Genomic DNA, 24233 nt, shown 5'->3' on the forward strand with positions numbered 1-24233 from the left:
CAATCAATCAATCAATCAGTCAAAACCTGAATGAAATTGTAGGCATTCTGGTACTGGTTGCAGAAGACATCAAACATGTAAGGAGCCTTAAATCAAAGTAAACTTTTGTCTCACTGGGAGTTTATGCCCAAATACAAATGATCAGAAAACACATTTAAATAACTATTTAATTTACAGTTGCAATAGCTGTGACTGTATTATCTAATGTGTCCTAAATATACAAATGCTTAAATATGTTGGTGCTGCAGCCGCAGCAAGGCACTGGATGGCATGTAGTCCAGTCCTGATGGTTTATGTGAGGGCCACACTCCTTCCTGATGCCACAGTTATCTCCAGGGAAACCAAGCTGGCCAGGACCATGGGAGGGGCATAAGGGCTTTAGCTGGCCTTACAGGAGGCTTTGGAAGCTCAAAGCCTTTGACAGCTCATAGAAAAACTGATCAAGGGGTATCTAGGTGGGTGCCTTCTTTTTCTAATTGCAAATTTTCCTGTCCTAAGAACAAGGATCAGGTGGACCTCTCTTTGTTTGAAAATAGAAAGCCAGCCTTGCCCTGTTGACTCAGACTTGAAAACGCAGGAGCAACCCCGCCCTTAGTTTCCCTGCCTTTTCATCCTTTGTTCCTTTGCCTCCTTGCTGTTTCATAGTCAAAAAGTCTCCAAGCTTTAGTTTAAATGGTAGCAAAATTCAAAGGCCCAGAGTGCTGGGTTTGAGCCTAAATTGTCAAAATCAAAAGCTTTTCCTTCCGTTGTGCTGCCTTCATGGGCTGTGATTGCCAGCAGAGCCCTGCTTTTTCTTTTATCAAATGTGTTGAGTATATAAGGACAGGCTATGCAGACAGAAAGCAACACGAGTTGTTTTATAGAAACCAACTTCAAAACCTAAATGAGAGCTATATTTTAAAATAGCCCTCTGTAAAGAATCTGTACTTAATCCAACAAGGTGCCACTGTATGAAACATGTCTACAGCAATGCTGCTGAGTTAATTTGCACTGCCAGGTTACAAGTCAACCTGTCTGCTTCACAGCCATGAACTTCTCCCTCTTCCATCACTACAGGTGGGTATGAAGGAGTGAGCAAAGACAGGGCTGTGGGTATAAACCTGTCAAGTTTTGGGGATCACTGGACAGATATCCTAGCTGGAGATAAGGTGCTCTCTTCTCACTAGGCGGCACAGAAAGAACGAGAGACATCTACAATGAAGTGGCCTCTGAGGTCAGGTCCCAATGGTACCCACGTAGGAAAAAAGTCATAATTCTAGTGTTAGAGTAAAATCAGGATGGAGGACTTAAAAAACAAGTCAGTGAAGAAACTCTTGCACTAACTTGGGAATGAGTCTGAGACCAAAATGGCAGCAGGATTGTGAATTCTGAAGCACAACCAGACTAGCTCAGTCATCAGATTCAAAAGGAAAATTCTCCATTATTAAGGACTAGGCAATTGGGACCAAACATCAAGCTGAAGGGAAAAAGAAACATGAGGGAAATATTAAAAACACATGCCCAAAGGTACCAGCGATTTGTACCAGAGATTTTACAAGAAGGTGAAGAATAGTCAAACCAAGATCTAGTGAAGACAAAAAGTCCAGGGATTTGAGATTGGTCTTTGGGGCCTCTTTTCTTGTATAGGAGTTTCTTAAAGAGGTAGTTGAGAAACTGAGCATAACTAGAGGAATGAATGTTGGAGTTTAGAACCTGAAATATAGGGCACCTGGGTAGCTCAGTTGGTTAAGTGTCTGACTTTGGCCCAGGTCATGATCTCACGGTTTGTGAGTTTGAGCCTCATGTCAGGCTCTGTGCTGACAGCTCAGAGCCTGGAGCTTGCTTTAGATTCTGTGTCTCCCTCTCTCTCTGCCCCTCCCCCACTCACACTCTGTGTCTCTCTCACAAATAAATAAACATAAAAAAAAAAGAACCTGAAATACTTTCCTATTGCTGCCATAACAAGTTACCACAAACTTGGTAGCTCAAAACAATACACTGTAACATGTTACAGTTCTGGAGGTCAAAGGCTGGAAACAGGTATCACTGAGCTAAAAACAACAGGTATCACTGAGCTAAAAACAAAGCTTCAGCAGGGCAGTGTTTCTTCTGGAGGTTTCAGGAGAAAATCCATTGCCATGCTTTTTACAGCTTCCAGAAGCTGCCCATATTCCTTGACTCATGGCTTCCTTCCATTTTCAAGTCAGCAGTAGTGAAACCAAGTTCTTCTCACACTCCATCACTGTGTACTCTTTCTCCTGCCTCCCTCTTTCACTTAGAAGGCCCCCTGTGATGACACTAAACTCACCTCTAATAATTCAGGATAATTAGGAATAATCTCTCTACCTCAAGGACAGCTGATTAACCACCTTAATTATATTTGCAATCTTAATTTCCCTTTGTCATATAACACTATCCATTCTCAGGTTCAAGGAATTAAGACACAGACATCTTTGATAGGTTATTATTCTCCTTCCCATTGAACTTACCAACAAAAGGGCCTGATAAACAGCTATGCCTTTTTATGGGACCATGAAGAACTGAAACCCAAAGAAAGAGTGAACTGGAAAAGTGAGCCTTTGTAGAAACTGCCACCCAGCTTAAAGTCAATTGAGTGGCCCAGAAAAATCTCAACCCCTAAAATTGGATTAAAGTAATTCTGGATTGCTAGAACCTTCAAATACTGGACAAAGCAAACAAAAGTCCTTTCTTGATAAAAAAAAAAAAATGTAATCCTAGGCTTCAAATTATTTATGAAAAGCAAATTTCCAAGTATAATTTCATATGCATACTCAAAGATAACCAGGTACAAGAGGAGATAGGCATCATGCAAAAAGAACCAACAAAAACAAGGATAGGAATAGGCTCACAGGAACTTTTAAGTTACCATGCTTGCCATGATCATGAAACTAAAGACGAGACGGATATTTTGGAAGAGGTAGAAACCTGGAAGAGGTAGAAACCTTAAAATGTGACCTAACAAATTTGAAAACAAGCAAACAAGAAAAAAAAAAATTAGACCTGAAAAAAAATTCAATCGAAAGGCTCAATGAATAACCGTTTGATAACAGATTTGGTAACCTGAAGAAAAAAAATTGGTATACCAGAAGAAAGGTGAGAAAAATTGTTCAGAATAAAGCACAAGGAAACCAAAAGGCGGCAAACACAGCAGAGAGGATAAGAGACAGAGAAGACAGGGAGGAAGGGCTAGAATGCGTGTTACTAGAGCCCCAGAAGAAAAGAAGAGAAAGAATTATGCAGGAGCAGTATCTGAAGAAATAACAGCTGACAAGTTAGGTGAATCCCATGAAAAAGCACTTATCCACAGATCCAAAAACCTGAAACTGGATAAATAGAAGAAAATTATACCTAAGGACATGACGTGAAAATGCTGAAAACCAAAAAAAGATAAAATCTTAAAAGGAAATTGACAGCATTTGTTATCGACAGACCAGAACTAACTGCTAAAAACAAAAGACTATAAATAGTGTTCTCCAAAGACAAGGAAAAAATGGCCCTAATGACAGGGTAAGAAGTAGAAAAGAATGAAGAGCAACAAAAATGGCATATATCAGGGTAAATATGAATGCATGTTAACTGTATTGAAAAATGATGATGTCTAGGGGCGCCTGGGTGGCGCAGTCGGTTAAGCGTCCGACTTCAGCCAGGTCACGATCTCGCGGTCCGTGAGTTCGAGCCCCGCGTCAGGCTCTGGGCTGATGGCTCGGAGCCTGGAGCCTGTTTCCGATTCTGTGCCTCCCTCTCTCTCTGCCCCTCCCCCGTTCATGCTCTGTCTCTCTCTGTCCCAAAAATAAAAAAAAAAAAAAAAAAAAACGTTGAAAAATGATGATGTCTAAGGGGATTCATAAACAGGTATAATTATAACACATGACAACAAGAGTATATAAGTTAGGAGGGAATAACAGGAAATTTTTAAAAATAAAAATCCTTGTATCATCCAAGCAAATAATTAAAAATCAACCCATATTAAATACTGATAAGTCAAAGATGCATGCTGTAATCTCTAACATTAGCTAAAATGAGAATAAAGAAATGTATAACTGTCAAACCAAATGAAGAAAGAATAAAAACTCTCAATCTAAAAGAAGGCAAACATGGAGGGCAAAAGGAAACCAAGCCAGGCAGAACAAATAAAAATGAAAGATGAAAGCTTCATACTCAAATATACCAATATTAACATTGAAAGTAAATAAAGTAAAATAATTTACTGAAAATAAAAAGATTATCCAACACAATTAAAAAAAAACAAAACTCAACAATATGTATATAAGAAATAAGACCTAAAAACATATAGATACCAGAGAACAATGTGAAAAGATGAAAAGGGCTTATCTGACAAAGATTAACAAAAAGAAGGCTGTATTAACATTAGACAAAGTAATTTTAAATCCAAAAGCTTTTCTATATATAAAAAGGGTTAATATGAAATGACAAAAAGTTTGATACATTAGGAAAATAAAAATAATTCTTAATTTACATATTTCTAATAACATAATTTCAAATTATATATTGCAAAAATCAACAGAAACATAGGAGACATAAACAAATCCACAATCTTAATCAGGGCATTTTAACATTCCTTTCTCAGTATTTGATAGAACAAACGGTCAAAAAACCCAGGAAGGTACAGAAAATTTGAACATCATTATTAACATATTTATCCTGATGGACATATATAAAAAACTGTATTCACCAACTATAGTCTTTTCAAGGGCACTCACAACATTTAAAACTATGGATCATATTCTGAGCCATAAAGCAAGTAATAAATTTCAAAACCATAGCTCATATAGAATTTAATTACATCATAATTAAAAATAAGAAGAAAGTTCTTTTTAAAAAACCCATTTGCTTTGAAATTATGGATTATAATTCTAAATGACCAATCGGTCAGAGAAAAAAGTCACAAGAGAAATTGGGACATATATTTAACAAAATGGTATTAAATATACAATATGTATCAAAATTTGTCAGATAGTTTCTTTTCAGGAAAATTAAGAGCCTATTTGCACATATTAAATATTAAAATATAAATTTAATGAGCTAGGCATCCATTTCAAAAATTAGAAAACAGTAAATGAAATCTGAAAAAAGTTAAAGGAATAGCCAAAAAAAAAGAAAAAGATTCAAATATAATGACCCACCCTAGAAAGACTGAGCTTGAAAAAAATGAGTACAAATGATGAATAACTGGAATAAAAAAGAGGATACCACTACCAATAAAAGTATTATATGGATAATTATATGACAATAAATTTGAAAATAATTTTTTTAAATATTAACTTGCTTTTATTTATTTTATTTCATTTTTTAAAATTTACATCTGAGTTAGTTAGCATATAGTGCAACAATGATTTCAAGAGTAGATCCCTTAATGTCCCTTACCCATTTAGCCCATCCCCCCTCCCACAACCCCTCTAAGTAACCCTCTGTTTGTTCTCCATATTTAAGAGTCTCTTATGTTTTGTCCCCCTCCCTGTTTTTATATTATTTTTGCTTCCCTTCCCTCGTGTTCATCTGTTCTGTGTCTTAAAGTCCTCATATGAGTGAAATCATGTGATATTTGTCTTTCTGTGACTAATTTCATTTAACATAATACCCTCTAGTTCCATCCACATAGTTACAAATGGGAAAATAATTTTTTTTTTGAGAGAGAAAGTGGGCACAAGTGAGCGAGGGGCAGAGAGGGGTGAGAATCCCACAAGGGGAGGGGTGGGGGAGAGAGAGAGAAGCGGGATTCCTGGTCACCCAAAGCAGGGTTCGCACTCACCTGGAGTGGGGCTTGAGCTCACCAACCATGAAATCATGACCTGAGCAGAGTCAGATGCTTAACTGACTGAGCAACCCAGGCACCCCAGTAAGTTTGAAAATTTAAATGAACAGATTACTAGAAAAATACAAAGTACTAAAATTTATAGTAGAAAAATACACATTATATTTATTTAATATTAAATACACTGAAAGACCATTTAAATCTTTCCACAAAGAAAATTCAGATGGTTTTACCCACGAACTTTACTAAATAGTTCAGGAAAAAGTAACACTCAAGAAACTCTTCTAGTGATTAGAACGAACACTTCCTAACCTATATTATGAAGCCAATATCAGCTTGATACCAAAACCCAACAAACACATTATAAAAACAGAAAACTACAAGCCTATCTTATATATACAAATGTTCTTAATAAAACATTAGCAACTAAACCCAACTATATATTAAAAGATAATACATCTGAGAAGTGCATATAGTCCAAGAAATCAAAGTTGGTAATAGCATTAGAAAAGTCAGTATAATCATCAACATTGGTCCAAAAGGAGAAAAAAAATCATATAATCATCTCGACTGAAGCAGAAAACACATTCGATACAATTCAACATCTGTTCATGATTATGCTTCCTTGCTAGGGGAAAAGAAAAAAAAAAGAGAGAGAGGAAAAAAAGGATCATCCTTAGTCTGCAAAATGTATTCAGCAATAGCCTAATAAAATACATATAATAGTAAAATGTTCAAATTTTTTCCTTAAGATTGGTATCAGGGACAGAATATCTGTCATCACTATTTCTATTAAAGACTGGGTTGGAGCCCTTTGCCATTGCAACTGGGTAAGAAAAAAGAACCAAAAGTATAATAATTGAAAAGGTAGAACAATGCTATCATCACTTGCAAACAAAAGGATTATATGCATAGAAAATCTAAAATAATCTTCAGAACATTTGTTAGAATTAATAACTGGGTCTAGATTTCTGGATACAAGATCATCTACTGTATTTCTACAGATTTCATACACAAACATATATATGCATATACATACACATATGTGTGTGTACTGACTTTACTACTTTGTAAATGTGCATACATATTACATTTATAAACACACTGTAACAAGCTTATAAAATCATTTTGTAGAAATAAATCTAACACGAATGTGCAAGTTCTCTATGCTGAAATTACAAAGTATTATTGAGAGAGATTAAAGGATATATAATTAAGGGGAGAAATATATATTTATGAATTAGAGGACTCAAAATTATAACTATCAATTACTTTTTCTCCAAACTTATTTATATATTCAATGTGATCACAATAAAAATTCCAACATCTTGGGGAGCCTGGTGGTTCAGTTGGTTAAGCATCTGACTTTTGGTTTTGACTCAGGTCATGATCTCATAGTTCATGAGATAAGCCCTGCATTGGGCTCCACACTGACAGCACAGAGCCAGCTTGCTTGAGATTCTCTCTCTTCCTCTCTCTAAGTCCCTCCTCTCTCTCTCTCTCTCTCAAAACAAATAAATAAAATTAAAAATGAATCCCAACATCTTTGGGAACTAGAAAAGTTCAGTCCAAAAAACATGGAAAGCCAAGAATAGTTGATGCTCTTGAAAAGAAGAACAAAGTGAGAGGAAGATCTCTACCATGTATGAAGAGTTAATCAGAAATCCAAAATAGTTAAAACTGTAGTACTGGTGTGAGGTTAGACAAATGAACAGAACAGAATAAGGGGGCCTCAAAACAGAGCCAGGAATATATGGTCATCTGATTTACGATAATGTGGCATGATTCCAGGAAAAGGATATCTTTTTAGTAACTGATTTTGGGACAATTGGGCATTCATATGGAAAAAGGGAATGAAACCTGATCCTACCTCTCATCTATAAAAATCAATTCCAGATAGACTGTGTCCGTAACTGTGAAAGGTAAAACAACAAAGCTTTTAGAAAATTATAGGAGAATATCTTCATGATACCAGAATAAGGCAAGATTTATTAAATGGAATTTCAGAGGAATTAGTCATAAAGAAAAAGACCAATATATTATCTTATAGAGATATTTATGACTTACTTCCATCAAAAGACACCATAAAAAAGGGTGGAAAGGCAAGTCATAGAATGGAAGAAAATATCTGCCTGGGGATTTGGTAAGACTGTATATGCAGAACTCCTAGAAAATAATTATAAAAAGACAGCTAACCTAGGAGAAAATTAGACAAAGGATTTGAATAGGGATGTTACTATGTATCATGTATCTATGTGAGAAAAAAAAATTAAAAGGTGTTCAATATCCTTGGTAAAGAAAAATACAAATTAAACCATAGTGAGATACCTTGACCCATCAGAATGACTACAAGAAATAAAGTACCGAGTACTGATGAGGAACTAGTACTAAGTTAACTCTCACACACTGCTATTGAGTTCAACTACTTTGGATGACTGGCATTATCTATTGAAGTTAAAAAGATGTGGGAGTAGAACAGCCCCTCTTCTTATCACTCCCAGGGACTATCATGGGGAATTAGTGCTTCTTATCCCTTCACCTTTAGGCTATAGTGGACAAGTCCTGGTTCCTGGAAGAAGAGAATAGGGGTAGGTTGAAATAATTTTCCATCAGAAAACCATCCCGTTGGGGTGCCTGGGTGGCTCAGTCAGTTAAACATCTGACTACAGTTCAGGTCATGATCTCATGGTTCATGAGTTCAAGCCCCACGTCAGGCTCCGGGCCGTAGAGCCTGCTTCGGAGTCCGTGTCTCCCTCTCTCTCTCTGCCCCTTCCCCTTCTCTCTCTCTCTCTCTCTCTCTCTCTCAGAAAATGAATAAAACATTACAAAAAAAAAAGAAAACTATTCAATTAAGCTAAAGCTATGGCTGCTACCTATCATAGGCTCCTCATGCCAGAACACCAACAGGAAAAGAACATTCATAAGTATCATGAATAGAGAGGGTTGCCAGTATATCACTGGGACAGGGAGAAGCAGGTTTGAAATTTACCGAATTTGCTACGGCATCACTGGTGCTTCTGTAACTGGTGACAATGAAAGTGGAACTGCAGCAACCATAGCCAACAAGGACCCAGTGACCAGAAGCTCACTGGAAACAAAAGTCTTGGTCACTCTACAGAGCAGACCTAGACCAACCAGCAGCTGGTTGAGGTAAAGGGAATATGAAATAGGTGGCAGAGGAGAGTGATCATATATACTAATTATGACCTCAGGAGCAACAATTGTCTTCTTTTACTTTATAGAAAGAAACTGTAATGGCTGCCACTTGGAAGTATTGACTGCTTACACTCAAATCCTTTTCTCTGTGTTTCAAGACAAAAAGATAAATGACAGGGGTTCAAGAAGAAAGCGCAAGAAGAGGGAAGAAGAGATAGCTTTTGAAATACACTTCTGTTTCCTCGCTTTGATTCTCTTTGCACTCCCATTCTGGTTTCTAGGGTAATTAGAGAACACATGGCTTCTATCATTTTGGTCCCATGCTTCTTTCAGTGACTCCTGTTCCCTAAGAAAGGAAGTATAAATGCCTCTACCTGTCATTCACTACCTTAAAAAAATGGCCCCCAACTGACTTTTTCTCCAGAATTTTTGCTGGCAGCCATCTTGAATCTGTATGTTAATCCACCTAGAGAACTCAACTTTTTCTGAACACATCCAAGGCTTTCTTGACACCCTATCCTTAATTCAAGCTGTATCCTATACCAGGGGAGCTTCCTTCAAATGTTGCAAAGTCCATATTATCTCCTTAAGAGAAATAATGAGGGGCACCTGGGTGGCTCAGTTGGTTAAGCGTCCAACTTCAACTAAGGTCATGATCTCGCGGTTTGTGAGTCTGAGCTCTGCACTGGGCTCTGTGCTGACAGCTCAGAGCCTGTAGCTTGTTTCAGATTCTGTGTCTCTCCCTCTCTCTGCCCCTACCATACTCATGCTCTGTCTCTCTCTGTCTCTCAATAATTAAACGTTAAAAAAATACATAAAAAAAAAAAAGAGAATTAGTGGGTGTCAATCTCCACCAATTTTAAAGTACTATTCAAATTTGAAGTTTTTTTATACTAATGTAAGGGTCTAACCAAGAGTCATCACTCTTAAATATCATCTTCTATATGAAATGATTTCCTTCTATCCTTAACTTCTGAGTTCTTGTCCACCAAACTGCTAAGAGTCTTACTAACTCCTGTTTGGATGAAAGCAGTCCATGTACTTATCTTAACACTCCCCTGTTACTAAGTGTTGTGAAGGCAGGGGCCATCCTCATCATGGATGAGCATTCTCCTTGCAGAACTAAGTGCCTTGTTCAGGAGAAGAGGCTGAGGATGCATAACTAAGTGAGTTGAAAGACAAGTACAATATTCATGGGAAAAGCATCCTCAACAAGGAGGGAGATTTTAAAATGTATAGTTCAGGACTTCTGCTACTGGTAAATAGTAACAGAGACTGGACTTAACCTACAGTGAGAAATAACAAACATACAAAATATATAAAAGAAAGACATTCAAGACACTGAACATTTGGATAGTAACACCTAAGAGAGAAAACAAAGGATGTGAGCCCTACATTTGCCCCACAATCCTGCTTTGGAAGACTTTTTAGGCCATGACAGAGGATGGGGAAACACAGCTGGTTGTTTTTTTCAGTGAAGGAGCTTCACTTGAGAATACAAGAACAAGAGCTAGAGTTTTCAGTATAGAGTCCCAGAGAAGACAGAAGTGCACTGAGAACCCTGGGAACCTGTAGAAGGTCCCCCTCGAGTATCCACCAAAGATGATAGACATATGCATATGACAGAGCTACTGAAGAAAGGAAAGCACAATCTGAAAGGATTAGAGGGAGCTGTATTCTGGGCTCACACATATCCTGCAACAGTGTCTGTTCGAAGCAGGAATAGAAGAAGTCATAATCCATGAACGCTGGTAGAGCACTCAGAAAGGGAGAATAATTAGCTCTACATGAGCACTGCTTTGATTACACCTAACAAATCAAACAATTTTCAGTTACTTAAGTGAAGCTCAAGTTTCAGAATATTTAGAAACATGAAAATAGGCAACACCCAATAATGTAAAATCCAAATATCTGACAGGAAAATAAGAGCCTGAGAAAAATTAATAAATCAGTTAAAATTGATTCAAAAGAGACACAGATGTTAGAATTATCAGAAAAGGACATTAAAATAGTAATTATAACTAGATTTCCTATGATCAAAACTTAAGTAGAGACAGGGAAGTTATAAAAAAGGGGCTCAACTGAACTTCTAGATATAAAATCTACGATGTCTGAGATGAAAAATAAACCAGATGAGATGAATACCAGAGTAGTAATTGCAAAAGAAAAGACAGTGAACTTGAAAGACAGCAACAGAAACTATCCAAACTGAAATACACAGAGAGCAAAGAATCAATAAAGAAAAGAACAAGGGAGCCTGGGTGGTACAGTATGTTAAGTGTCTGACTCTTGATTTCACCTCAGGTAACAATGTCATGATTGGTGAGTTTGAGTCCCACATGGGGCTTGTGCTGACAGTGTGGAGACTACTTCGGATTCTCTCTCTCTCCCTCTCTTTCTCTCTCTCTCCCCCTCCCCATCTCTGTGCCCCTCCCCTGTTTGCACACTATCTCTCCCTCTCTGTCTCAAAATAAATAAATAAACTTAAAAAAAAAAAAAAAGGAAAAGAACATCAGTGAATTGTGGGATAACTTCAAGAGGCAACTTAATACTTAAGTACTTGGAGTTAGAAAAGGAGAGAAAAGGTATGAAAAAAAAATTATGAATAGTTCTAGCTAAAAAGCTTCCAAACTTAATGAAAACCATAAACCTGCAGATCCAAGAATTCCAAGCCTCAAAATGATGAAGAAAATTACAATGTCATATCATAATCAATTAGCTCAAAACCAACAATTTAAGAAAAAAATCTTAAGAAAAGTTGTTTTATATACACAGGTATGAAAATAAGGATGATCACAGACTTCTCATTAGAAATAATGTAAACAAAAAGACAGGTGATGCAACATCTTCAAAGCCCTGAAAGACAAGATACTGTCAAATACAATTTATACACAGTATAGATACATTTCAAAAATAAAAGCAAAATAAAGATGTTTTCATAGACACAAAAGCTGAAAAAGAAATCATCACCAACATAACCACACTATCAAGAAATATTAAAAGCCCTTTGGACAGAAGGAAAATGTTATCATTTGGAAATCTGGCTCTAGACAAAATAATGAGGAGCACAGAAAATGTTAATTACATGGGTGAATACCAAGATTTTTTTTTTATTATATAAATCTCTTTAATAAATGTGTAAATACAAAAAGATAGCAAGGCATTGTGGTGTTTAACACACACATGTAAAACAGTACAAAGGCTGTAAGGCTTCAAGAAAAGAAATGGAAGTATACTACTGCAAAGTTCTTTTATTATAGGTGAAGTTGAATATCACTTGAGATAGGCTGTGGTAAGTTAAAGATATATACTATAAACCCTGAAGGAACTACTAAAGTAGCAAAACAAAGAATCGTAGCCAATTAGACAAAGAAGAGAACAGAAAAAGATGAAAAAGAGAAGATGAGGAAACAAATATCAAGATTATACTAAACTTAACCATGTCAGTAATCACATTAAATGCAAAAGCTTTAAACATCCCAGGTAAAAGGCAGAGATTGTCAAAAAGGATTAAGGGGGGAAAGAGGCAAGACCTAACTATCTGTTGCTTATAAAAAACAGACTTCAAAAATAAAGTCACACAGGTTAAAAATAAAAGGTGAAGATGTTAAAAGTAGTCCAAAGAAAGCTGGAGTAGACAGAATAAATCTCAGCTCAAACAATACTGCCAGGGTATAAGGTCATATCATAGTGATAGAGGAGTCATAATGCCCCAAATAATGAAGCTTCAAAATAAATGAAGCAGAATTTATAGATCTGCAAAGAGAAATAGACAAATCCACAATTATATTCAGAGGTTTCAATAGCCCTTTTCAGTAATTCATAGAATAAACTGGAATAAAATTAGTAAGGACATAGAAGACTTAAACAACACCATCAACAAGAAACTAGCAAGGACATAAAAGACTTAATACCATCAACAACAAATGCTTGATATTTATAGAACATTCTACCCAACAAAAGCAAAATTTGTACTCTTCTCAAAAAAGCCATTAAGAGGGACCATATTCTAGGTAATAAGTATAAATAAATTTAACACAGTTCAAGTCATATAAAATATATTCTCTGACCTATGGAATTAAATTAGAAATCAATAACAAAGATCTCTGGAAAACACCCAAATATTTGTAAACGAAATAACACATTTCTAAATAACCTATGGGTCAAAAAGAATTCAAAAAGGAAATGAAAAAGTGTTTTGAACTGAATGAAAGTGAGCACACAAATATGTGGGATTACATTAAAGCAGAACATAGGGGGAAATTTATAGCACTAAATTCATGCATTAGAAATGAATGGTCTCAAGTCAATGACCTCAGATTTAACATGAAGGAATTAGAAAAAAAGAATAAACTAAATTCAACATAAAACAAGGTGATGAAGTTCAAATTGGAAATAAATGACACAGAAAACAGAAAAACAATAGAGAAAATCAATGAAATCAAAAGCCTTCTCTCAGAGAACATTGATAAAACTGATAAATCTCTAGCCAGGCTGATAAAGGAAAAACAGAGGGAGACAGAGAGACAGATTGAGAGAGAGAGAGAGAGAGAGAGAGAGAGAGAGAAGGCTCTAATTACCACTATTAAGGCTATGAGCAAACATTGCCAATAAACTCAACAAATTGGATGAAAAAGGAAAAATTCCTTAAAAGACACAACTACCAATGTTGACTGAGGAAGAAACAGATAACCTGATCACTCTATATCTACTAAGAAATTGACATTTGATATGATGCTATATAGAGAAAGTCTCATGAATCCTCAAGAATGGTACTAGAGTTAATAAATTCAGCAAAGTTGCAGGACACAAGATCAATACACAAAAATCAGCTATTTCAATCCATTAAATACAAAGATTGGACTTTGTAACATTCTGGAAAGAAAATTAATAAAGCTATTCTATTTACAATAACATTTAGAAAGATAAAATATCTGGTAACAAATTTAACCAAGGAGGTGAAAGACTTACATATTGAAAACTACAAAATATGCCCGAAAGGGAGCACCTGGGTGGTTCAGTCAGGTAAGCGTGTCTTGATCTCACTTTAGATCTTGATCTCAGGGTTGTGAGTTCAACCCCTGTACTGGGCTTCAAAGGTGTGAAGCCTACTTAAAAAAAAAAAAAAAAAAAAAGAAAGCTAACCTATCATACAACCCAGCTATTCCACTCCTGGGTATTTTATTTATCTAAGAGAAATTAAAGCCTATTTCCACACAAAGACCTATACATGAATTTTCATAGCACCTTTATTTGTTAATAGCCAAAAACTGTAAACAATCCAAATGCCTATCAATGGATGAATTATGGACATAAACAGCTGAGATATAGCTACATAAAGGAGTATTACTAGCAATGAAAAGAAGCAAATTACTAATACATAACAACCTAGATGAATCTCAAAATGTTTGTGCCAAGAGAAAAAGGCCAGATGAAAAAAGTACATACTACAAATCTCTGGAAAATCCAAAATAAAGTGACTGAAAGATCAATGGTTGCCCAGGAGCTCAGAGAAGGGTGGGAGAGAAACTTTACAAACTTTTAGGGGTGATGGATATGTTCATGAACTTGGCTGTGGTGACAGTTACTCTAGTGTATACGTATGTAAAACTCATCAAACTCTCCATTTTCAATATGTACAGTTCATTGTGTGTCGATTGTACCTCAATGAAGCAGTTTTATAAATGAAAGGGCAGATGAAGTTTGCAACTGATAATTAACTAGTAAAAGTGTTTTCTCCCTCCTAGTGGCACACTAATTTTCCCTAACTTTTTATTATTTGGTGGGTCTTACAAAGAAGCGAAAAACAACTGCTAAATAAACTGCCCTTTAGGAAGTACACTGTCACCTGACTTCTCCAAGGCTATTTTCACCTTAGGAAAAGAGAAACTCTCTCTCTCTGTCTCTCTCTCTCCCTCCCTCCCTCCTTCCTTCCCTCCCTCCCCTCCTTCATACCTTCCTTCACCTTAGGAAAAGAGAAACTTCCTTCCTTCCTTCCTTCCTTCCTTCCTTCCTTCCTTCCTTCCTTCCTTCCTTCCTTCTCCTTCCTCCCTCCCTCTCTCCCTTCCTTCCCTCCTTCCTTTCTCATTCAACAAATATTTATTCAGCACCTAATTATCAGGCATTATTCTAGACACTGTAAAGTCATAGAGAATATAAGCAAAAATTCTTGCTCTCATGGAGCTAACGTTTGAGTGGGAGAATACAATTAAAAAAGTAAGTACAATATATGATATGTTGTTTGAGAAGAATTATTATGGAGGAAAAAATAAGGCAGAAAATGGAGGGCCTGGCCAAGAAAAAGGAGTAAACTCTGCTTTTCATGAGGAAGTCACAGAAATAATCATGGAAAAGACAACATTTATGTGAAGATCTAAAGAGGGTGAGGGGTCAGCCAGGCAGACAACTGAGTAATGAGTATCATAGACAGAAGAACTAGCAAGTGTAGAATCTCTGGGGCAGAAATGTGCTGGCTTCTGGGTAAACAGTGAGAAGTCCAGTGTGGACTGGTGAGAAGTAAGCAAGGAGGAAAGTAATGAGATTATGTCAGAAATGATAGGGAAAGATCATAAAGAGGCTGGTGAGCCATTACTGATTTTGACTCTGAGTGAGATAGGAAGCCATGGAGGCTTGAAGAGGAGACTGGGTGGGGGAGGGGCAGAGGCTGGGTTGGAGTAAGGGAAGGTAGGGAAGGGTAGAAGCAAGGAGGGTATTTAGTATGGGGCTACTACAGTAACTCAAGCAAAAGATGATGGTGGCTTGGTCCAGGAGGTAGAAAAAAGACTTGCTTACAGTCATGAGTGAAATAGGAAGAAGATGGGAGTCAGGGATTTTGGCAAGAATAACCTGAAGGATGAAGGGACCAAAGCTGAAATGTGGAAAATTGTGATGAAATACTCTTAGGGGGAAGATCAAAAGTTCGATTTTGTATGAATTGTGTTTGAGGTGCCAGTAAAAAACAAAACAAAACAAAACAAAACAAACCCAAAACACCTCCTTTAATGGGCTTAGTAAGGAAGAACAGAAAACAAGGGGGCTCATTTGAAAATGAAATGAGGTCAAGAGTGATCACTATTAAAAGAGAAACCTAGCATTCTAGCTAGGTGCTGGTGAAAGCCTGTGGCTACAGCGATGCAGAAGAATGGGTAGACACATTTAGGAGAGGAAAATTAACAATGCTTGGTTCAGTGCTATAAGCAAACAAATCTAGGATAAAATACTAAGGTAAAACTCAGAAACCATCATGGTTTGCTAAATTTGTTCAGAAAGCAAAAAAGGAAATGCAATTAATTCTTGATAATTCTGGAGCACCTGGGTTGCTCAGTCAGTTAAGCATCCGACTCTGGATTTCGGCTCCATGATCTCATGGCGGCTCATGAGTTTAAAGCCCAGCATCGGGCTCTGTGCTGACAGCTTGCCCAGCTGTTTGAGATTCTCCCTCTCTCTCTGCCCCTCCCTTAAGCACACACGCACTCACATATGCCCCCACCCATCAACATAAATAAATAAAATTAAAAAAAAAAACCTCTTTATAATTCTAATGAATGCTTCTTTCAAATCCAGAGACATGGTGCAGTATTTTAAGTGACATGTAAGGCTCGAATGCCTAAAAATAGGGCAGCATGTATACATTTCTTTATGTACATAGACATGGTGCAGTATTTTAAGTGACGTGTAATGCTCAAATGCCTAAAAATAGGGCAGCATATATTAGGGCATGAGAAATACCAGAAAGGAGATACTGCCAAACATTTAGAGTAGTTATCTCTGGATGGTGGAATTTCTGGTAACTTTCTTTTATTTTTTAAATTTTTTTCTTTTATTTTTTTCTTTCTGTTTACTAAGCTTTATCACAATTTTTCTTTTACAATTTAAAACAGAGTATCAGTTTTGTTCCTCTAGAAAGAACAAGAAAAGAGGCAACAAACAATCAATGAGTGATTTACAGTTGATCAAATTCTTGCCAGATTACTGGCTCCACTTTTAAGCTCGGAGATGTCAGAAGCTATTAAGAAGAAGATTCCAATTTGTGTGAAAAATGAGATTTAAAGTCTTTAAAATTCATTAATAAAAAATACAAGTTCTTCTTAAATATTAAGAACAAACTGAGGTTGATGGGGGGTGGGGGAGAGGGGAAAGTGGGTGATGGGCATTGAGGAGGGCACTTGTTGGGATGAGAACTAGGTGTTGTATGGAAACCAATTTGACAATAAATTTTATTAAAAAGAAAAAAAAAATTACAAGTTCTGTTTGCCATTCAGGTTAACCAAGGTGGCATCTAGAATATGATGTTAGTCTTTTTAAATACTGTTTGTCAATACTGGGAAGAAGAAAGGCAAAGAATGATCATCTGTTGAAGCAAAGTGAACTATAATTGTAGATGGCAACAATAATTTGGGGCCTGGAAAGCCCATCTTTTCCTTTGATTTGCATTTGGATTGATGGAGTCTCTAACTTAGAATAATAAAATTTACTGCTTTGTTAAAGCAAAGCGATAAGAAATTTCATTTCTTCATCTCAATGAAGCCACCCAAAATCCCATGTACTTTCTTTTGTAAATTGTTTATTTTTAATACTCTATGCTCATTATTCTTTTATGTGCTGAATGTTAACACTTTGGTGATGGCGTAAGACCATCCCTGCTCCTGTATGTTTTTTTTTTTTTTTATTGAAGTATAGTCAACAAACAATATCTTATTAGTTTCAGGTGTACATCATAGTGATATGATTATTTTTGTACATTATAAAATGACCCCCACTTTAAGTCTACGTCTGTTACCACAAAAAGTTATTACAATATTATTGTCTATATTTACAGTGCTGTGTATTACATCCTCATGGCATATTTGTTTATAACTGGAAGTGTGTACCTCTTAATCCCCTTTGTCTATTTCACTTGCCCCCAACTCCTCTCCACACTGGTAACCAAAGACCGTGTGTAAACTGTGTGTGTCTGGCAGCTTCTGCAGGCCAGATGGAGCTGGAGCAGGTGCAGGACAAGATGGTCCCAGGCCACACCAAGGTTTCTTTTATGGGATGGCTGTATCAGATGCAGGCCAAGGAGTGGTCTCAGTGCATGTTACATAGAAGCCAGTGTGGCAAGACAGCTGGGGCTAGAGTGAGCACATGCCAGGGGTGTCCCGCGGCATGCCAAACTGGGCTGTTATGGCAGGCTGGCTAGAACTGGAGCAGCTGTGGGGGGGTGGGGGGGGGTGCTGGAGCACAACATACTGGGACTGCATCTTAGCAGGATGGCTGGGTTGGGCACCTGCCAGAAGGGGTCCCTGAGCTCACTGTATCAGGGCACCCTTGACTCAGTGGCTGGAGCTGAAGTGGGTGCAGGCTAGTGATGCCCAGGCTGTGTAGTACTGGGGTCCCCTCAGGTAGACAGCTGGAGTTGATGAAGCTTAGGGGTCTGGGCATGCTGAGGTGGCCCTAGCAAGTGAGAGTCCCTGGAATCTGCTCCTGTTGGGTTCATCAAGGTGGAGAGTCAATATAAAAAATGGCTCTTGCTGGCACCTTCAACCCAGAGAGTTCCAGTAGTTTCCTGCCCATTTGGCAGAGGCTCTAGGGTTAGTAAATAGATTTCCTTTACTGACAGTCTAGTTGTCCTTTAAACCACAGTTTTTTCCACTGTGCCCCATGGCATTCAAGTTTGCAGGCCAGCCTCTTCAGTAATATCCCTCCCCATTGCAGGTGGCACTTTGGGAGTGGGGATCCTGTCACCACCGTGTCTCCTGGACTTAAAGTCAGTGGTGGTATGGTTTACCTAATCCCTGTCAGGTTCACTCTTACATGCTGTTTGGCAACTGTCCTGGTTCATCCAGATCAAAGCAGAGGAAAAGTAAGGAATAAAAGGAAGACAGAAAGGGGTGCCCTGGCTCTTTGTCTCTCTATGGCTCCCACTGCACTATGACAAATATCCATCTTTTCCAGGGAGGAAAAGCAGTCTTCTGATCACTCCTTTTGTTATATACATGTATAATCCACCTGTGACAAGTGGACACCAATGCTTACACAAGCACTCTACCCATGATGGCCTCCGACAAGATCCACCATGCAGAAACAAGTTAAAACAGAACTTCTATTGATACTCATTTTAAATCCCATCTTGTAATGTTTCTTTTCTATCAAATATTTTACAAGATACCTAAAGTATTAGTTTAGTAGTAATTTGACCCACAAAACCAGTAATGGTTCAATCTAATGCACAGAACTTAAATAACAAGGAAGTAAAAAAGCATACATTGCAGGGAAGATATGTGTGCTTCGGCACTGGTTACCAATTAGGGTGTATGAACAAGTCTTGGAACTGGTAACCTCACTGGGAGGACAAAAGGTATGGGCAAAGTCAGACAATGCCAAACAGAAAATTGAGGTCTCCCTTGTGCCTGCCAGCAAATTGCTGCATCTTGCTGAAATTCTGATTCCCACACGTAAAATAGGGATGACGGTGGTCCTGTGGGATGAGTCACTTGTGGAGAGTCCAGCCTAAGGAGGCACCCAAACTGAAGCATAAACCCTCTAGGCCACCAGGACCCTTTGTGTTAAATATCATCCCAGCCCCTCCTTCTGCTAATGGGCACATCCCTCATTGCACAGCTGCTTGCTGATGACAATGCAGCAAAGCCAGGAACTTCTTCCCCAAGCTGAGGCCCCTGTTGCAGGGAATTCTGTCTCCCTGCCCTCTCCCACGTGAGGTTAGGACACATAATTGTCTTTTTTTTTTTTTAATGTTTATTTATTTATTTTAAGAGAGAGAGAAAGCATAAGTGGGAGAGGGGCAGAGAGAGAGGGAGAGAGAAAGAATCCCAAGCAGGCTCTGGACTGTCAGCTCAGAGCCCCACATGGGACTTGATCTCATGACTGTGAGATCATGACCTGAGCTGAAATGAAGAGTTGGACGCTTAACCAACTAGCGACCCAGGTGCCCCAGGACACATAATTGTCTTAATAATGCAGGACAGTCTATCTCCATGTCTAATTTAAATGTTCCCTGCCCAAGTCTGTCTTTCTCTGTTCTAAAGCTGCACCTCTCCTGCAGTATAATGAGGCAGATGAGAGCAGGCTTAAGCTGAAAACCTGAGGCCAGCACTTACTGCATTGCATCTCATCTGAGAAGCAGATTTCACTTCCCTGTGTCCTGGATGCTGCATTTTTAGTTGTAAAATGGGAACAGTGACAGAAGAAAAACCTGTCAGGTTTTGGTTTGCCTGAGACGTGGCATACTGTGTGTGCACAGGTGGGCACTGTGGCTGGATGCTGTCACAAGAGGGTGCAGCTGCTGCCCCGTCACTCCACACTAATGCTATGTCCTTGCCCTTTCCCATAAAAGGCAGCCACAGAGTGGGGACAGGAGAGTCTCTGAGACCTCAAGGGTCAACAATGTCCATTTCCAGATAGGGAACAAGCCTGGGCTTTGAGAGGAGTGACATGGCCAAGGTCCCATGGCCATGTCATGGCTGGTCTCCCTGCTCTCTGCCCAGCTTCACTGCCCCCTGAAACTGTTCACCATGATTCCATTCCCAACCACCTCTCCTCCCCTCCATTAAACACTGTTCCCAGGTATGTCTGTGTGGGTGTTCCCAGATGAGATTAGCATTTAAATCAGTGGAATCAAATAGTAGATGGTCCTCCCCAACATGGGTACATATCATCCAATCCACTGGGGACCTGAATAGACCCAAAGATGGAGAAAGGAGACATTCACCCCCTTTTTTTCAGCCTCACTGACTGAGCTAGGATATCTTATCTCATCGTCTTCTGCCCTCAGACTGAGATTACATCATTGGTTCCTCTGGATCTCAGGCTTTCAGTCTCAGACTGAATTACACCACCAGCTTTCTGGCATCTCCAGCTTGCAGATGGCAGATGAGACTTCTCACCTTCCAAATCACATGAGCCAATTTCTATAACAAATCTCTCTCTAGACATATAGATCTCCACGTACATAAATATCTGTATCTCTCTCTCTCTCTCTCTCCCTCCCTCTCTCCCCCCTCTCTCTCTCTCTCTCTCTCTCTATATATATATATATATATATATACATATATATATATATATATACACACATATATATATACACACATATATATATATACACACACATATATATATATACACACACACACACATATATATATATACACACACATATATATATATATACACACACACATATATATATATATATACACACACACATATATATATATACACACACATATATATATATATACACACACATATATATATGCACACATATATATATATACACACACATATATATATATGCACACATATATATATATACATATATATATATATATACATACATACACACACACACAGAGAAATTTATTATAGATAATGGCACACAGACATTGACATGGAGAGACAGACACAGAGACATCTACCTATCTATTTCTCTTAATGACTCTGTTTCTCTGGAGAACTTAATACAATACTCAACAACCTTTTAGGGTCTCTTACCCTTTCACGATACCCCAAGATTCCTAACTAAGGCCTCTTCCCAAAATAGCCTCAAGGCCCTAAGATATGAAACAGGCAGAGGTTTGGAAGAACAGTTTCTGTAAATGGGTTCACCTTTCGTGATTTCTGCCTCCTGAGTATCAGCTGACCTAACTGGTAAAAATCAAGATTCTTGGGCAGACACCTCCCCATGGGAAAACTGCACATGTATCTTGATGTATCTATCTATACACACACACAGGCACACTCATGTGAGATGCATGAGTGGATGGTATGCCTGCAGCTTACCCTTACATTTTAAACTTTAAAAACAAAGAACAATTGTTATATATTTTAATCTTGTGTTGCAAGATTTCTGGAGGCCTTGAAGGACAGGGTGTGGTGTCTGGAATTTTAAAAACCAGGCAGTACTTGAAAGGAGGCCAGACTCCAGGAGCAAAGGAAATCCTCAGGGTTGCCCAAGTTCACACCTAGACAGAAACCTGGGATACCAAGCAAAGGAGGTCTGGGACATGCATCGATGATATTCCAAAATGCTAGTGTCTCTTAAAAGTGTGTCCACTCTGCAAGGTGGTGGACTGAAATAATTTCAGAGTCAGGGAGGGCAGACAATGAATGGCCAGCCAACAGTATGAAGCAAAACAGTTCAGATGTGGAATAGCATTTCGTGGCAGGGGGGCAGAGGGACTTCATTAGGAGGCCAGATGACAGTGATCCTCATTAGGGAAAGCTGGTGGGACCATGCTGCCAGTTCAATGAAGTCTGGGACACAGCACCTGCTGTAAAAGGATTCACTCCAGGAAGCACTGTTCATAATTAACTACTACACAGATCAGAGCCAGCTAGCACAGGCTCCTCCCACATGAATCAACCTAACGGTAATGCAAATAAAACAGCCCTGAAATTACATCTATGAAAGAATGTCACTTAATTTTACTTTATTGAGGTTTTCAAAAGCACATCTTTTGTAGGTGATCAATGTTTGTGATTTTTCAAAAAAAAAAAAAAAAAAGAAGTGTCTTAATTAGTATATTATGGAAATATCAGCTTCTATTAAGAGGGCAAGAAGAACATAAAGACTGATTATTATCCCATTCATGTCTGGAAAACAGAGGAAATAATTATAGAAAAGTAAGTATTTATACCCAGGTGTAAATCCTGCACTGCATGGCTTCTCAAACTTGGAAGGGGCTTTTCAAATATAAATCCCACAGGGACCAAGTCAAAATTCAGATCCTATCTCTGTTGGTCTGGGTGGGACCTGAGACCTCTGCATTTCTCAATAGCCTTAGGTGACAGCAATGGTGGTGCTAAACTTACCACCCTTTGAAACAAGGACCTAGAAAACCAAAGAATTATGTGTAAATAGTTATTCAAAGATCCATGATGCAATATGGGTTTCTAGGACTGAGGATGCTCCCTTCCTGGTGATCTCAGCCATCTTTAACTTACTTCCCTAAAACACAAGGGTTATCACCATGAGGGTTCCATCTGTGATAGTACAAATTGTATAGGCTCTTCCCTCAAATTCAAGGGGGCCAAGAGCTAAGGGCTCCAGCCTGCCAACTGCAGAGGGTAATTCTGCAGTGTGCCTAGTAAACACTTAAGAGGAGGCAGGAAAAACACTGGACATAAATTAAGGCTTGCTTCTGGATTATTTTCCCTTTGAAAGCTTGGCTTTTATAACAGTCCTTCAGCTTGAGACAGAGCATCTCTGAAGAGCCCTGGTGGCCACATGGGCCCTCATAATGAAGTTGGTGCTAGCACTATGGGGCACGTATCTGCTGAGCTCAGCACTGTAGCCCAGGCTCCTGGGCTGCAGGTACAGATTTTTCTAACAGCCATTGGCACATCAAGTCAATATCTTCCCCTCTTCTGTGGAATACCTGCCAATAACTGCAATATGTGACCAAAGAATTCCTGCAAAAAATCGCAACTTTCCTTTAAAAGTACAAAGTCCTGCCCCTGAGATTAAGGCAAGTAGCAGCCCCCCAAAGTGTTGCTTCTGTTGTATGTGTTCCTTTGGTTTTATACCAGGGGGGGCTCAGGTTAAAGCTACAGACCTGGCATTCCACATCCCACAGGCCAGCACTCTGCCAGTGGAGAACTTGCTCTTACAGCAGTATTAAAGCTGCCCTGCTCTTGGGCACGGGCAGGCAGTGACTCCCACAGCCCGAGGCAAGGGGTCAATAATGCAGCCTCCTCTTTTCCAGAACAGTGGACAATTCTCAACTAACACTTAAACTCTCCAGGCCTCTCCATTATTCTGTGGACTCAGAGCTCAAGGCAAGCCTCCCACTTGCAACAGCTCTATTGTGTTTACTATCAGGCCCTTCTGCACAGAGGTGAATGCTTCTCCCTGTAATGAGGCCCAAAGGAGCTGCTCCCTCCCTCCCTCCAGAAGCCCTTCAAGGACAGCATCTGGGGCAGGAGAAACGCTGGTGATAAGAATGGCTACCCCCACTGACTGTGGGCCTGGCAGGAAAGAAAGGCCTCTAACACTGTTCCCATTTTGCAGATGTTGAAACTGAGGACCATAGAAGTCATATGACTCCTAGGTCACAAGCTAGCAAGTGTAGGACCAAAGCCTGGTCTCCACACTGCTCTGCCACCAGTCTCTAACTTCAAGCGGGACCATGCCTGCCCAGGCTCCTCCTCCTCAGACCCCCAACTGTCCACCTGCATCATTTTTGTCAAGCCCTTGCAAGGCCCTGTCCCCTCTGAAAATAGGGGTTTCCTCTTAGCCAGCAAGAGGGGGTGAGAAGAGCCAGCCACCACCACAGCAGGTTGAGAAACTGAGAAAGCAAAAAGT

The 24233-nt window shown here is 38.8% G+C and overlaps 1 protein-coding gene and 1 long non-coding RNA gene across 4 annotated transcripts in view; one reads left to right on the top strand and one right to left on the bottom strand.

Moving 5' to 3' along the window:
* ATP10A (ATPase phospholipid transporting 10A (putative)) overlaps window positions 1-24233 on the bottom strand; it is a 190551-nt gene that overhangs the window by 60442 nt on the left and 105876 nt on the right. The gene's annotated exons all lie outside the window — the stretch shown is intronic.
* Window positions 342-17404, top strand: LOC131516191 (uncharacterized). The gene is made up of 3 exons (XR_009263936.1): window positions 342-455; window positions 941-1056; window positions 17191-17404. It is a non-coding gene; the product is annotated as an uncharacterized LOC131516191 (long non-coding RNA).

This window comes from Neofelis nebulosa, chromosome 7, assembly GCF_028018385.1.
Source record: "Neofelis nebulosa isolate mNeoNeb1 chromosome 7, mNeoNeb1.pri, whole genome shotgun sequence".
In the NCBI taxonomy this organism is placed as follows: Eukaryota; Metazoa; Chordata; class Mammalia; order Carnivora; family Felidae; genus Neofelis; species Neofelis nebulosa.